Source organism: Dasypus novemcinctus, chromosome 18, assembly GCF_030445035.2.
Source record: "Dasypus novemcinctus isolate mDasNov1 chromosome 18, mDasNov1.1.hap2, whole genome shotgun sequence".
Lineage (NCBI taxonomy): Eukaryota > Metazoa > Chordata > Mammalia > Cingulata > Dasypodidae > Dasypus > Dasypus novemcinctus.
This window is the reverse complement of record NC_080690.1, coordinates 77,033,278-77,046,514: the sequence shown is the minus strand read 5'-3', so window position 1 is coordinate 77,046,514 and position 13,237 is coordinate 77,033,278. Positions and strand designations below refer to the sequence as shown.

Sequence of the window (13,237 nt, the reverse complement as noted above, 5' to 3'; positions counted from 1 at the left end):
TTAAAACCCTCATGAAAGACGTATAGTTTTATGTGATATTATGCTGAAACTTTAACACTTTTTAAGTATTTATAAGGACACTTTACTCATATAACTTTTACAGAGGGTTTAAGAATCCCTTTTAATTTATAACACTTTCAAACACTATTCCTTTAACTTATAACATATAAAGTGAACTTTATTATTTCTCACTTTGTAAGATTAACTTTTTGCAATAAATGATATTTTTCAGGATCAAATTTGAGAAAGCAGGTTTGAATGTTGTAGAAGTCAAGAGGTTCAATTATTTGCATAGAGAAAGGCCAAGACTCAGGAATAATTTTTGGGAAGGAAAAATGATTTTTTATGACCAGCCAGGTTCAGAGCTTCTCATTCCAAAATCTGAGCCCTGGAACAAGAATTTTGAGTTCCTCTTATACTGAGAGGAACGACCAAATGGTTCTTTTGTTTCAATACTCAATAGGCTTGAATTAGCTTATACCTTCCACATCCTAGGTAAGCTTTTAGGATGGACTTCATACATTCTAGATAAGCTTTTAGCACATTCGGTTTGCATTTTCCCTGAATATTTAAAGTTTATAGAGTTGGCATTGATAAACTGTTCCTCCAGGACTGGAGTCATTGCCATGGTCACCAAGGGCAGGACTGCAGCCTCTCATTGTCCCACATCCACAAGTCAGGAAACAGACAGCTTAGGTTATCTATGAAGAGTGATGAACAGCTTCCCACCCATAGCCCACATCAGAACATTATGTTCTTTTAAGTGTCATAAAACTTGTTTTCCTTAAGCAGCCAAGGAAGGGAAAGGTTGAAGAACAAGGAGGTATTTTGATAAAAGATTTTTTTTTTAAATCTGATTAGTCTGGAGAGAAACTCTTTGTACCAACGATTTATGAAACTTTGAGAAAGTACAAAATTTATACACCCATCAAATCTTACTCAACTTTAAACACAAAATTCCTTTTTAGTGAACATTCAGCACTTTCTGCATTTATTCAGGTTTTGTCCCACATTTTATTGTTTCTTAATAACCAGCCATTTTATTTTAGGAAAAAATTACTTTCTTTTTCATTTTTTTTCTTTTTTTTGAAATACAGGCTGAGAATTGATCCCAGGAACTCTATGTGGGAAGCTGGTGCTCAACCACTGAGCAACATCAGCTCCCCTCTTTTTCCTTAATAATAAAAACAAAAACTGTTTCAAAGAAAACCTTTTAGAACATACACTTACCATCCAAATTACCATCAAACTTGTCAGATTAATGATTTAATTGGGTTATCTATTTTATCATTTCAAATTAGTATTCATGTTATTAATATAAATACATATATAATTTTTGATGATTTGAATAGAGGTCTTTTAATAATTTGCATTTGTCAGTTTAATATTACTATAGAGAAGTATTAAATTATATACTGAACGAACAGAGATACACAAAAAGAATTAAGACACAGTAACAGAAACATAAAGCTCATCATCTTGTCTCATAAGTTTTACTCTTTCAGTATGGTTGTTCTAAAGTTTTCCATTTTTTTATATTTCTGATTTTACTGCTTTGAAGATTTTTTTCTGGAATCAGTGTTGCCTGTAATATGCAAACTTGTTTTCAGAAAACTGGTACCTCCTAAAAATAAATAAATAAAATCCTCATTAAGATCTTGACATGGGGAATGGGTGTAGTTCAGTGGTTGAGCGCCAGGTTCACATGCACTAGTTCCCAGGTTCAATCCTTGGTACCTCCTAAAACAAAACAAAAGCCTTGACTCCAGTCTTTTGCTACTCCCTTAGGTCTCCAAGGTAGATGAAAGATTTCTCTATAGCTTGTTTCTTCAAACTGGAAGCACAGAAGAATCCCTGAACCCTCTTTCTTGTCACCATAGTCAGCTGTCATCAAGGCTTCATAGTAAACAATCTACTTTCTAAAAATCCCAAAATCCCACTCAATTTTTATATGACAACAAATCTCTATTGACTTGTTGATCCCCCATCTCCTGACCATTTTGTTCCCCTGCAGGATGTTTTTCTATGCTTACCTGAAAATAATAGTAATATGCTAATCTTTCTGCATAAGCATGCTATCAGTTCTAGGTCTCCTATAGCAAATGATCATAAATGATGTGGCCTAAACCCACAGACATGCATTCTCCTAGTGCTGGAGGCTAGGCATCTGGGGCCATGCTTCCTTGGAAGGTCCTGGAAGTTATCCTTCCTAACCTCTTCCAAGCTTCTGGGCGCTGCACCCAAGTGTTGGTGCATCACTCCAAACTCTGCCTCCGTTGTCACGCAGTGTCCTCCCCATGAGTCTGTGGCCATATTTCCCTCTTATTGGGACACCAGTCATGTTTGTTTAGTGTGTGCCTTTAATACAGGATCTTAACTTGATTATGCCTGCCAAGCATGTGTTTCTAAAAAGGTCACATTTAAGGATTTGAAGTGGACCTGAACTTGGGGTGGGACACTATTTAACCCACTTCATGCATTGTCATATTTCTAATGATCACTATTTCTCTTGGGATATAAAGTATATGATTCAGAACCTTGCCATCAATTCTGACAATAACATTAACCTAATATTTCATCCAGCTTAACCCAGGTATGATATGTATGACATATCATACATATCATCATATGTTCCACTTTCCCCCTGTTTCTGAAAGGACCATTGAGATGCTATTCCCATCTTTATGGACTATCCTTAAAATTTCATGCTCAATTGAATCTTTGGAAAAAATAACATGTCAGATTGAGTTTTATGAGTTATGAATAGGATCAAGAATTTTCTTTTTCATTTTCCTCATTAACAAGGAGAACTTCGTCATGTCATTTAAACCATCTGTGTTCATTTATCCATTTTTTGGAACACTGGGGAAACAACTGAGATGTTTTCAGGATTAAATAAGAGAAACATGCCCAGACAGGATTTTTTTTAGGAGGTACCGGGGACTTAACACAGGACCTCATACGTGGGAATCAGGTTCTCAACAACTGAACAACATCCGCTTCCCAGGATTATTTAAATAATGCTTCCATTATTTGTTAGGCTGCCTTTTTTATGCTATTTTACTTTATGAAGTTGAGTAAAGTTTAAAAAATAGTTACATACTCAAAAACAATTCCAGTGTTTCCACATTGTTTCCAGATGAACTGTTATATTATTGCAAGTAGACTGATTTCTGCAGCCATTAACAAAATATAATCATAATGAATACTTATATAATAATTGCATACTATTTCATTTATTATGGTTCCTGTTATTTAATATCTATTATTGCAGCAAAATTTCAGTCTGGCTGGTTCACCTCTCTGTGGTGAGAATCCAACATAATTTTGTTTAAGATTCAGTTAGAAAGGAGTCCATCCATGATTGAACATGGTGCAAAACAGACAATTTATTTTTTTCTGATGAAGTGAGGGAATTATGCATTCCTTCCAGGGCAGACAACCCAGAGCCTGGAGGCTATGGGGTACCGACTATTAAGAATAAAGGGGCTGATTGTTGGGTAACATGCAGTAATTAGTATAGCGATGTTTGATAGCCATATAGTAGAATCCACACAGAGACCCAAATAAACATAAGTGAGGTAGGAGAGGGCATAAAGAAATACAAAGCTACTTACTAGGGCCAGGATGCGTCAGTGGCTCTGTTCTCATGGGGACATCTTGGGGAGAGGTTGTTCCTATGAATGTGTTGGACTTGTTGCTTGTGCCTGTACAGGATGAAAACTATGGTGCCACTGGCCAAGATCATGAGTCCCAAACACAGACAATCATGGAAAGATAATAATGCTATAAACAATGATGCTGCAAATGTGTCACTAATTGAAGGACAGTATGTCAAGTCATTTTTCCACGTGGTGTTTTTGGTACTCCATTTGCTACTTTCATATATAGGAAAAATCATGTTTATTAGTACGTGCAGTATCCAACAGAGGACAGTGGAGGGTCCAGTGTACTTTCGGGCTTTCTCTTTCAGCCCTGCCCACCTGGAGTTCACAGGACTGATGGTGATAGCCTGGAAGACACTCAAGAGGCAGGTGAGGCAGATGGACATGCTCCTGCCCACTCTGTATACATATAAAAGAAGGTTGCATCCCATATAATAAAAGAGATGTTTCATTTCAAATACTGCCATTGACTTTGGAATTCCTTTAGAGAGAATGACTAAAATGTTGGCTACAGACAGGTGCCTGATTATCACATTTGCGGCACTCAACCTGCATCCACTGAAGTAAAGGAAGATGTAACCACACAAAAGTGAGAAGTTCCCCAGGGTTCCAATGACTGTCTGGAATAGAAAGAGCATTCCTATTTTCAAATCCATGGCAGCTGTTCTGTCATATTCAAGGATTGCTATTCAAATTCAGCAGCAGTGGAGTCTGCAGTCTGCATTGAAACATGAGTTGTGGGCTGTATTTTCAAGGAACAAGAAATTTTAAAATTTCCACTTACTATTATTCTACCTGATAATTTCTAATATGTATTTTATTTTGGTTAAGGGATTCTCCAAATTTTATGCATTTTTATAGCACTTACAATATATTGGTCACTCTTATGCTTGTGACTCTGTGGGTTATAATTGACCCTACAGGTCTATAAGATTAGCTTATACTATGCTCCATTTACAGACAAGGAGAACTGAGCCAAGAGAATGCTAAGGAACTCCTCAAAATAGTCAGATTTTGAAAATGGGTAGCCTGGGTGTAGTGATGCTGATGTTTAATCTTCTGCTATCACAACTACCATACTAACATGCTGTGTTCTTCAAATAATCCAAATGCATGCAACCTTGTCATGTATTTAATTTATTTTATTTTCTGAGCCTGTTGTGACCATTTCCCTTTTTGGTCTAAGTATTAATTCTACAGTCCTATATCACCAAAGAATGAAGATTTCAAAGTCTTAAAACAATGTAGATGCCCTGAACAATTTTCCAGCACCAGATTGGATTATTTTAATGTGGTTAAAATTAGGATGGCAACAAAAATAATCTTTTTTTTCTTGCCAAGAATTAAAGTGCAATGGCATCCAACACATAAATTACTGTACAAAATTGTGTGGTGCTCTGGAAAAAGGGACTTTAAAACAAAAAGAAGTGATTAAATACTTTCGTTTAGAAACTAAATTAATCCTCCATAAAGACAATAAACTATATATTTTTATTTTAGAAAAACTAACAGAAAATCTACAATTTTGGAAAAATATTAAAATACAAGACAAAAATGTAAAATGCAATATTGAAGCATGGGAATTTGTACATTGAATAAGGTGAAATGGGTAAAAAATGAATAGTGTGGGAATAACAATCAGATGATTTAAACTGAAGAAAATATCATGATTTGAGCCGTAATACTGCTGTAGTAGTTAATTTTTTTCTGCTGTCGGAAAGCCTGAATTAAATTTAAGTAATTCCTCTTTCCCTAATTGGGAAGAAAATATTCCCACCATGATCTAAAGACCACAGATTTTTCTAATAGAGACACAGGTACTATCTTTATTAAGCACATTACTCCAAAATTACTGAAAATAATTATATTTCATCAACTGACAGTCACACTATTTCTGCTGGAACCAATTACTTCAATTAACTCCATCATACTCATTATTACAAGTACAGAGCTTGTATAGAAATAAATGCAGTACTGGAAATTTCACTCCAAATTTGTAACACCATATTCAAGATGAGGTAAATTATGAAAAACAGGCTTGGAGCACCTTAAAATTCAGATTTTAATACCACTTGGATCAAACATTAAGTACCACTTTCAATAAGGATTTCATTCAATTAAATTAGGAGCAGTCAAGGGTTTCAATAGGGTCTCACCATCAGTCTGTCTCCAAAAGCTCAGCTCATGCCTCAGGAATGACCATCCTTCCTGGGTGAATTTGGCATTGGATACATTTCAAATCCAGAGGAAACCCTTTGCCAGAAATTATCACTTACCTCCTCCTGATATGTCTCCTTCCCTTACAGACTCTGTCTTTCGGGCCAAAGTAGAAAATACTCATCCAACCATGTCCTGCCATGAAGGTGGCCCCAGAGTGATGGCCACAAGAGCTGAGCATATGTGAGAGGAGCAGCCAGACCCTGAGAGCTGGGCTTATGAGCTGTGACCTACCCTCCCCACAGAACTACAATTATCTTTTCACCTGTGGCAGCAGTGACAGCTCATGTTGGGGGAGCTGAAAAAAGTTCTGAAAAATTTTGTCCTACATTTTAATCCCTAGAAATTAAAGTGTCTAATGAGCATCTCCAAAGAGAACAAGGGAAGGTCTGGGGGAGACTTTTCATTTTCCATTCTCTCTGGAGAATGGTAGGGTCTTGCAGGCAAAGCACACTAAATGACATGACAGAAAACCAGAAAACATGGGTCTGTAATACTGGATTCTCTACTTCTCGGGCACTTCTACTCAAATTCTCATACTAACCTTCAGACCGTGAGTACTATTGTCATTTAATTAATGGGAGGGGAAATGAAATCACCATAAACTACCTCAGAAGAGTTTTCAATGAGTAACTTTCAAAGGAAATCTTTACTTCCTATAAAATAGTGACTTCAGAAGAGATAGAAGTATAAACAGAACAATAACAATAGAGGAAAAAGAGAAGTTTTTGTGTTTTGCATAAATAAAAGTATCAGGTTCAGATTAGGAAAAGAGTAAGCCATCCTGAAATATCAGATAAGCACTTGCTTCAGTGCTTTGGAGTAGAAATAAAATTTCCAAATGAATTTTATAAATAAAATAGAATATTTTAAATCATATCATTAATAAATAGTACACTACAGAATGATCTCACATCTGCCTAATAATGAAAATATCTAATCTAAATTGTAGCAAGAAGACTGCAAACCTGTATTAAAGGAATCTGTAGAAACCAAGTGCAGTTTATGCCTCCACTTGAGAGTGATTACATATGAGGAAATCCATGGACACAATTCAATGCATTTATAAAGATGAGTAAAAATCAAGGAATCATGTTCCTTGGTACAAAAACATCTATTTGGCAAAATTGAACATTTTTTGATGCCAAATTAAAACTCTACTCCCCTCTGACTCCTGAACAATCACTCGCTATTTGTAGAAGAGGAAATTGAGAGAGTTTTGGATATTTAGCTCCTTGTTGGCACCCAAGACAAACAGTGATGCAACCATACCTGACCCAGAAGGGGTACTGGGACACAGCAGTCCAAATTTGTGGGTTAGAAGCTTAGTCAATATTAAGCTGTGTTCCTCTCTTCCCTTTCCTGGGGTAGTAGATCCCTGGAGACCCCCTTTAGCTGTATTCACAGGCACAGGGGCCTGAGCATTCTAAGGTTTGTTTAGTGGCTTATGGGACCAGGAGCAGCAGCCACTCATTTCAGCTTACAGTTTTGTTGTCAGGATTTCCCTCCTTTGTCTCTCTCCTCTGGTCAATGTTCAGCCTTCTTCTGGTATCCTAAACCTTAGAAGATCCTTTCTAGGCTGTTTCCACCTTTCCTCTAGCTATTTTTCTGGAGGAGAAGAGAGTTCCGTGTCTTTCTAGTCCACCATCTTCCCAGAAGTCTCTGATTCTTCTTTCTTCATGATATATTACCCCTTTTATTAATAAATATAGGGTCTTTTTTGTCTCTTACAATAGTTTTACATTTAAAGTCTATTTTGTCTGATATTAGGATAGCTTCTTTCATCCTTTTTCATTTATTGTTTGCATGAACAATTGTTTTCCACCCATTCACTTGCAACCTTGTTTGCATGAAAAATCGTTTTCCAACCATTCATTTGCAACCTTGTTGTGTCCCTGGGTTGAAGTTGAGTTTTTTTAGACAGCATATAGGTGGGTCATATTTCGTTAGCCATTCTGCCAATCTGTGTCTTTTAATTGGAGAGTTTAATCCACTGACAATCAATGTTATTATTTTAAGGCAGTACTTACTTTATCCTTTTTTACTTTAGGTTCTTATATGTCATAATTTGTTTTTATTTCCCTTTTTATACTTTTAGTTATTCTCATTACTAATTTTCCTTTCTACACTGTCTGCCAGCCCTCTCTCTCCTGTTTTCCTTTTTAGTCTGCCAAACTCCCTTTAGTATTTATTGGACACTCAGTTTCTGTTGACAAACTCTCTTAATTTCTTAATACCCTTGACTATTGTGAATTTTTCCTCATTTTTGAATGCCATCATATGTGCATACAGAAAGGAATCCAATTTTATAAACAAAATACAGGTGTATCCATCAGGAATTACAAGGAGCAATTGTCTCAGACCCTTGTGCTCATTCAGGTCTTTCCTCATTTACTACTGGACTTGAAGGGGTATTATAAAATTTTTACAAAATGTGGATGAGGAAATGGGGGAAACAATCACTTTCTGACATTTAAGATTCTGTTAATTTTGTTATTTTTATCATTTCTTTACTTTTTCTAATTTGCTTTCATCATTCTGGATATTTGAGAGAATCATCTGAACCTGGGGATGCTCTGGTGTATTATCTGGATTTATCTGTTTTGAACAGTTGCCCGAGTAGTTTCCCCCTTTTCCTCCCAACAATGTAGACGTTGAGTGTAAATAGGCTACAGTGTTTTGCAGCAGCTTCATCGAATGTAATCGCCCCAACTAAGAACATTGAATGACGTAGAGGGTGTGATTGACAACTTTCCAAACACAATTAAGGTTTCTAAATGTTGGTTTTAGTGTGTGTAATTATCGGAAGGCTTATTTAAATCTTATTAAAGAACATACGATTAAACTGTGATGTATATTGGCACAAATGACATCTTTGCCATGGTCAGAGTTCCCATGACTGTGATTTATAAACTGGCAGCCATTGTTGAAATGCTGTCATTTTTAGATGTAGCTCTCCATCAATAGAACAATTCTTTGAATTATTTCAGTTCTCCTTAAATTCCAGGGTCCCATTATGCCTTCTTGGATTTTCTCATTCCTTGCCTTGGAGAAGTTTTTCAAGCTTTGTACCTGTTTGTTGAATTTATCTAAAACTGGATAGATACTGAAGTATCTACTTGAAAAATTAGGTGTCTTGTATTTCTTACTCTTTTCAGCCCATAGACATAAGTTTACTTTTTTTTTTTTTTGTCGATCTGTTTACCTTTACTGAGAATTTTGAGGAAAACTGGCAGGAAGAATGATAATTCCAAATTAGAAGACAGGCCTGTTAGAAAGGAGGCTTTCCTCTAGAGCAGGAACCAGGAACTCTCTGTGGGCAACAGCTCTGGTATAGGGGATGCCAGTCTTCATGAATGAAATGACTTGCCACACTGATGTGCTGGGAGGCATTGGCTCCCTCATGTGGTGTGGACTATGGTCTTTGAGAGGTCAGGGATGTGCCCATCTCTCAAGGACACCCAGGATGTCTGCTCTTAGAAAGGTCAGGCAACATTTTGGTTTTGATCTTGAATGTCCAGACTCATAGGCTGAATTTTAGCTGACTGAAATCAGGCATATTTGGTCTTGGTATTTGCATGGATATGAATGTAATGTTCATAAATGAAAATGAACACATTCAACCATCTCATGTCAAACTCCAAAATAATAAACAATATGCTGACCTTGGGGGAACACCTGAATCTAATCATGAGGAAACATCAGGCAAAATGCAGATTCAGCAACATTCTACCAAATAAATAGCCTGAAGTCTTCAAAAGTATCAAGGCAGCAAAATCACGGGAAGTGGACAGATTGTTTATATTGAAAGAGATTGAATAGACATGACAACTCATTTCTTCTCAGGATCCGGACTCAGATTAGGATAATAGATATAACTAGTCAATTGGCAAAACTTTAACATGGTTTGAAGTTAAATGGTAGTAATATATTAATGATATTTTCTAGATATTCTTAATTTATAGTCATTCTTTGAAGGCATATTGTGGCATTTTAAAGTTCATACTGAAGTTACAATTCAGGAAATATGCTAATTATATCTGCAAATTATTTAGATGTATTTCATGAAAGTAACTACATGTTATATAAATAGGAATTATATATGGATATTTGTTATATCTTATGTATATATATAAATGTACATGCACTCAAAGCAAAAACAGAATGCAGACTATTAGCAGAAACTGCATGAATTATATACGGAAATTCTTTGTAAAAGATTCCCAACATTCTTCTCTCAACACAGTTATTTCAAATTTGCCAGTTATGAAATGTTTTTTAGAAGACAATAGGCATTAAACTGAATGAACAGATTGTCCAATCCTATAAAATGAGGGAAGGACAGCATAAATAGTTAAGTAGAAATATAAATTATTGTACACAAATGATAAGAGAAAATTTTAAAATCAACAATAGCCAATAGGAATAGAAATGAAAGCATATGATTTGACAAAAGCAATAAAATAAACAAAGCCTTTTTAGTGCAATCAGAAATGTGAGAAATAGACTACATTGAAAATTGAGGAAGTCTGATCAATATTTAGAAGAAATATTACATCATAAAAGGACATAATGGTCAACTTTACATCTACAAATTTCTGTCTCTTGGATCTTCCTATTCTCTAGAAAAATATATTGCTAATATGAAAGAGAATTCTAATTTATCAATATCAATATAAAATTATAAGGCAGTGAAAGATACATCCCCAAATGACACTAATTCTAGTTTTGATGAACAAGTTCTGTAGTCTCTAAAAGTTTATTTTAAATTGTAAGATGTCCTCCAGCATTCTGGAAAGCAAGTCTCTTCTAGTTACTCTTTTCTTTCATCACTTTCTGAGAGATTATGACCCATTAATACCATTGTTTTAAAAGAAGAGAAAAAACATACCATTGCTTTGAAATTTACATTTTCTTGACTCTGGTCTACATTGAGTTCATGGAGCATCCAGATAAGTTCTTCCTCATTGGCATTGCAGAGTAAGATTCTCTCTCTGCTAGCCATCTTGGGTATGAAAGCCAGCCCATGTGGATCCTCCATAAGATGAAAGTTGTCAATAAAGAAGTCATTAATTCAGAGTCGTAATCATAGGGTGGAACTGGAATTGAATATGTTAGCCATAAGTTTGTTTATTTCATTAACAGATTTGCAGAGATAAAATTTATAGCATAAAGTTCACAATTAAAATTTCCAATTCTTTTTTTTCAATATAGTCACAGAGTTGTGCTACTGTCCCCACAATTGAATTTGGGAATATGTTATCACGACAAAAAAGCAAAAAAGGCCACTCCCCTTCCCTCCCATTAGTCTCTAGACTAATGCTAATCTAATTTCTCTATAGTCTCTATAGTCTCTATAGATTTTCCTATTGTGGGTATTTCATGTCAATGGAATCATCTGATTTCAGTTCAGGATCAGCTCTCTGGGCAGGCTTGCTGTGGATGGTGTATTAAGCTAAATGTACCCCTTGGAGGCCAAAGTGACATCTGTGCAATCACTAATTCATCTTGTTATACCTGAATGAGTGCTTCCAGCCCAGCAGAAAACTCAATATAGAAACTTAGGGAGAAAGCTGCATGGCTTTCTAAGGTAGACCCTGATGGTGGATGAGTTTAATTCCTCGGGTTTGATCCAGGACCCCAGGGGCCATGCTCAAGTCTATGGAGCCTGTTGGCCTCATCTGGTTGCTTGGAGTCCTGTTGATAATCATCTTCATTAAATGGTGCATGGGGTGAGTTTCAGAGCCCCTCTGTCAGAACAATCAGTCATGCCCTCATGGGAACATTTTCCAGAAGACAGTACAGTATCAAAATGCAAAATGAGGGATGGGTATCATAGGGACACAATTGCCCATGCATTTGTCTTATGTGGACACATCTTCTGTTGGAGGCGTTAGGATATTTTCATCTCAACTATCTTTTCACAGATGATTGTATAGGAAATATCTTTGTAAAAGAGAGATATTGTCTCCTTCTGGGGCAAAGCACGGACTATTTGCATTCCTATTAATAAAGTTTCTGCCTTCCACCAGGGTCAAGGGTGAGGCAGGTATTGACAATCCCTTGGAAAAGACTGGAATATTTGACTCAACAGTTATTTAAACCAAGTGCAGGTGCTATATTTACATGAGATTTGTTGCATCTTTCTCATGACACTTGGAGGAAAAGGGAAATGATGTACATGCTATGATCATGCTGCGGCTGTGCCATAAACAATGAAACCCCTTGTTTCTAACCCAGGGGTCTTCTGTCTTCAGGCAGCATCCATGAACTCTTATTGATTAACTTGTTAGCTTTCACATTGTGTTAAATTTCGTAAGCTTACAGTTATTGGGGGTAGTCATCGGCATGAATTCAAACAAAATAATATTAAAATGCTATATATTCAATATATAAATCTAACCACTCTCTTAAAAATTGTGAGAATTTTAAAGAGAAAAGAAAGCTCCTCCACTCCCCAAATAAGGATGGATTTAAAGAGTAAGATGCAGGGAGCAGATGTAGCTCAGTGTTGAGTACCTGCCTCCCATGTACAAGGTTCTGGGCTCAATCTTCAGTACCTCATGGGTGCTGATTTAGAGGAGTGTAGGTCCAAAAGAGCAGAGCACCAAATGGGTAGAGAGAGAGAGTCAAAAACTCTCAATACCAAAGTAGCTCAGAAGGAATTGGGAAGAAAATCAGTTACTATGAGATTATTGAACACTTTGCCATAGGGCAGTTGGCATCCTTATTATCAGCCAAAGGGGTGCTGACACAACATACCAGCAGTTGGTTGATTTTTATAAAAGGGATTTATTTAGGATAGGAGCTTACATATACCAGGCCATAAAGCATAATTTACATCCCTCATCAAAGTTTATTTTAACACGTTAGAGTAAGATGGAGGCTGACATCTGTGAGGGTTCAGTCTCCCTGAAATCCTCCCTTCCAAGGTCTTGCTTCTCTTTCCTCTATGAGCTGACTTCCCAGGGCTCCAGCTTAAGGCTTCAGCATCAGACTCCAACATCAAAACTCCAACATCAAAACCCTTAACTCTGTCCTTTGCCATGCCTTTCATCTGTGAGTGCCCACGCACCAAAGTGTGGGGACTCAATGCCCTACTGGCACAAGAGGATTACATAATTAATCAAGTAAACCTATGAATCCAATATAATCTAATATGCCCAGAGGAAAAGATCAGTTTACAAATATGATCCAATATTTCTTTTCAGAATTCATCAATAATATCAAACTGCTGCAGCATCTCTCTTTTTCACTGCCTCATGTACACACACACATACACACACTCAAGATATAATGTCTTAAATAATCACCACATGGCTCAGTGAGCTTTTTCTGTAAAAGGATATTCTTTC

The 13,237-nt window shown here is 36.3% G+C and overlaps 1 pseudogene; it reads right to left on the bottom strand.

The window, feature by feature from the left end:
* Nucleotides 1–3,416: 3,416 nt before the first annotated feature.
* Nucleotides 3,417–4,321, bottom strand: LOC101428000 (vomeronasal type-1 receptor 2-like; annotated as a pseudogene).
* Between the last annotated feature and the right edge of the window lie 8,916 nt (nt 4,322–13,237).